Raw genomic sequence first — 4,013 nt, 5'->3', positions numbered from 1 at the left:
TGAGACTAGCGACATGCGGAAAACTACCTCATCCAAGACCCATGATAACAACACATGAGTACCCCTAAGGAGTCCACCAAAGGGTTGGCTAGTATTTAAGCTGACCACATACTTATAAGAGTACGTCAGGAGGTCATGCCCTAACTTGGATAAAGCTGACCACATACTTCTAAGAGTACGTCAGGAGGTCATGCCCTAACTTGGATAAAGCTGACCACATACTTCTAAGAGTACGTCAGGAGGTCATGCCCTATCTTGGATATAAGCCCACCAAGCTCGGACACAGAGGCTATTAAGCGATGAACATATACTCGTCAAAGACTATAATGGCCTATCTATGACGAAGGCCGAAATACTCACCTAGGACCTAGTCCCAGCTTGAATACTTTAGCCCACGCCACACAAGACAATTAGGACACCCAATTAACCATAAGAGGGGCAAAGAGTCCAAACTTGCACACACAAATGATCATACACACCCTAGCATATGAAAGGCTACGCAAGAGCATATTCAAATTGACAATCCAACAAAATCTCCAATATCAATAATAATCCAAATTCCAGCTAACTAACAGTACCATAATCCATGAGAACAAGCTAAAATGGCAAAGAGGCAACAAGACTCAAGCATAAGGCATCCAAAGCATCCAACAACCAACATGTGAAATGATAATTACAAATATCAAGGCATAACATAAAACATCCAATAACAACCAATCTCACCTCAAAGACAAACTCTCTACCCGAGTCCCGCGACGGGTCATCGGTCAAATCGAGGCTGACCGATTTAAACCTAGTTTGACCAAACTCGTTTCAATCCGCCCACTCGTAGTCTTGGCCTACTTTGGCCCAAATCACAAAATTCATCACAATATCGTTCTCATGCCATTTCCAATTTCTATCATGTGAAAAACTATCAACATAAGGAAATATATTCCAACTTACAAAATAACTAATTCCACAAAATTCTCGCATAATAAAATAGCATAAATAACCGTCTCACACAAGGGTAAACTTTTCTATAAATTTTAATCGATAAAACGACGCCATTTACTCATACGGACTCCGAATTGAGTGATTCAAGTGGCTAAACCACCTAATTTTTCGATGCCGTTCAATCTGTCATATTTTGGAAACATTGGAAACCGTCTCGGTCCGGTACTGACGCGTTCCAGCCAAAACACGGACTTGTCACAACACATAATTCCTCATCCAAATTTGTTCCAAACAATAATATACAAATGGGTAAAATAAATTAAACATAAGCATACTCATCTTACTCCATTCATTCATTTATCAACAAGATCGTCTCAAACAACAACAAACAACAACAACCAACAACAAACGAAAACAAACAACAACAAACAACAAATACAACTACTAATGTGACATTAATTCGTCGAGTGACTCGGAATAGTTACCTTAAGCTAGAAAAAGAGAACAATAACACTTGAGAAAGAGCCCTAGAAACCAAAATCACTCATCATCTTCTACAATATATGAGTCACCTAATTCATCTTCAAATTCTTCACCTATAAGAACAACAAAAACACAATTATTAAGCTTAAATTCGAAAACCCTAAAAGATGAGCCTTAAAACAAAATTGGGGGAAATGAAAATAAAGCTTACTAGTAGATGAGGATTGAAGAGAGGATTCCAAATATATAATTTTTATGAGATTTGGTGGAGAAATGAAGGATTTATGGTGGATTTAGGGATTGTAAGAAAGATTTTTTAGATGAATTTGGTGTTTGATGTAAGGAAGAGAGAGAATGAAAATTGAGGAAATGAAAGATGAAGAGGAGACCCATGGAGGATGGAGGGTGCATGGTTTGGGGTAGGGTGTTTGGGTGAGTTTCAATTGTTTACGTTTTGGTTCGTTTCGACGGAAATTAGAAATATTCGTCGAACGCGATTTCCGATAATATTAAAGTTCTTAAACACGATTTTACTAAAAGATTAAGTACTCATATGCCCAATCCAAACTCGTTTACCCAACGACCGTAAGAAATGGGAAAATCCCAATTTTACGACTTTTATCCGAAATCTATTTTATCAAAGGAAAAGGTTTAAATATAGTTTAAATCACTTTTAAACATTTCTAAACTATCAAAAATAATTACATTTCTTCAAAAATAAAATAAAATTATATTTATCAAATTACTATTATTTCAAATAAATTAATATTAAATTAAAATAGATTAAATTGTTACTTTTAAAATATAATAAGGGTCTTCAAAATTACGGGGTGTTACACTTACACTAGCGCCTAGATCGCAAAGGGCCTTATCAATGGTATATGTGCCTATAGTGCAAGGGATATAATAACTATCGGGGTCCTTAAGTTTCGGAGGACACTTATTTGCAAGAGTGCACTACACTCTTCGGTTAAAGCTACGGTCTCAACCTCATTGAAGGATCGCTTCTTTGTGAGGATTTATTTCACGAATCTTGAGTAAGAAGGGACTTGGGTAAGAAATTCAATGAATGGCACGGTGACTTGTAAATTCTTAACAACATCCAAGAACTTACCAAACTTACTCGCTTTCTTATTCTTTTCTAGGCGGTGGGGAAATGGCACTTGAATCTTGATGGGAGTTTCGGGCTCCTTCACCTTAAGAATGGGGATCTCCTCTTCAACATCTTCCACAATAGGCTCTTCACGAGCCTTCTTTTTGTCACCTCCCCCAAGCTTGGACCCTTTACTTACCACCTCATCATCCAAAGTCATGGATGGCTCATCATAGCTCTTATCACTCCTCAACTGAATAGCATTGACCGTCTCATGTGGTGGCTCACCTTGGGGTGGTAGTTGACCCATCTTCCTTGTAGAGCTATAAGAGGTTAGTTGAGCCATTTGATTCTCTAGTATCTTGATGGCGGCACTATGAGTTTGGTCACTCTTTTCATTTGGGTCAACAAGATGTCTTGAGTTTTAGCCATTTGCATGGCCAAGGCTTCAAGTTTGCTTCCCCTGGTCATTTTGTTGAGAATTTGGGGGTGGACCTTGGGTTGGTTGGAAGTTTTGTTGAGGTGGCCTTTGATTTTGACCTTGAAAACCCGGTGGGTTAACGAATCTTTGTTGTGGGATATAAGTATTTTGTTGTTGGGGCACAAAGGTATTTTGTAGTGGAGGGTTTAGTACATTTGTGCTTTTGTTGAACATATTTGGGTGAAATTTCAAATTGGGATTTTAAGTGTTAGAGAAAGTACCCGGAAGATATGTATTTTGATTAAAACTTTGAAAAGCGTTTACCTCCTCAAGAGTTGCCCTACATAAAGTGGCAACATGTCCCGCTCCTCCGCAACCGTCACAAATAACTATTTGGCTCGTAGTGGACATAGCATTGACTTGTTGAAGAGAGGCACTTGCATCTCTAGCCTCCAATTGTTGTTGAAGTAATGCAATTTGAGCTTTCAAAACGGACGTATCGGAAGATTCCTCCTTACCCTTGATTGGTGCATTTCGGGAATTGACATATTGAGCATCATGGATCACCATGGATTCAATTGTGGCATGAGCAATATCGGTATCAATTTAATCAAACCGCCCATTGTTGGCGGAATCAAGAACTCGTCGGGACTCAGCACAACACCCATCGTAGAATGTTATAGCAAGGATCCAACCCATGATGAGGGCATTGTCTTTGAAAATCCTTGTATCTATCCCAAGCCTCGTACAACCTTTCTAGAGCTTGTTAGCGGAATCCCGTGATTTGGCTCCTCAAAGTTTGAGTTTTCTCCGGCGGAAAATATTTTTGGTAGAAAGCAAGAGCCAAAGTCTCTTAATTGGTAATTCCCATAGCTTCTCTATCAAGGCATTTGATCCATAGCTTGGCCTTGTCCTTCAACGAAAAAGGGAAAAGTATCTCCCTTATTTGAGCTTGTGTGAATCCCGTTTGCCGAATCATGGAGTAATAGTCACAAAAATTTTGAACATGCAACTTGAGATCCTCCAAAGGACTTCCCTCAAATTGCCTCCTCTCCACAAGGTTGATGAAAGCCGATTTTA

General features: G+C 38.9%; 1 non-coding gene across 1 annotated transcript; it reads left to right on the top strand.

Annotated features, from left to right (window-relative positions):
- Positions 1–3,625: 3,625 nt before the first annotated feature.
- On the top strand, positions 3,626–3,732 carry LOC141624908 (small nucleolar RNA R71). Its single transcript, XR_012534711.1, has one exon. It is a non-coding gene; the product is annotated as a small nucleolar RNA R71 (small nucleolar RNA).
- Positions 3,733–4,013: the final 281 nt, after the last annotated feature.

The sequence above is a fragment of the Silene latifolia genome, chromosome X, assembly GCF_048544455.1.
Source record: "Silene latifolia isolate original U9 population chromosome X, ASM4854445v1, whole genome shotgun sequence".
Lineage (NCBI taxonomy): Eukaryota > Viridiplantae > Streptophyta > Magnoliopsida > Caryophyllales > Caryophyllaceae > Silene > Silene latifolia.
The sequence above is the reverse complement of the archived record's forward strand: the minus strand, read 5'-3'. Positions and strand labels throughout refer to the sequence as shown.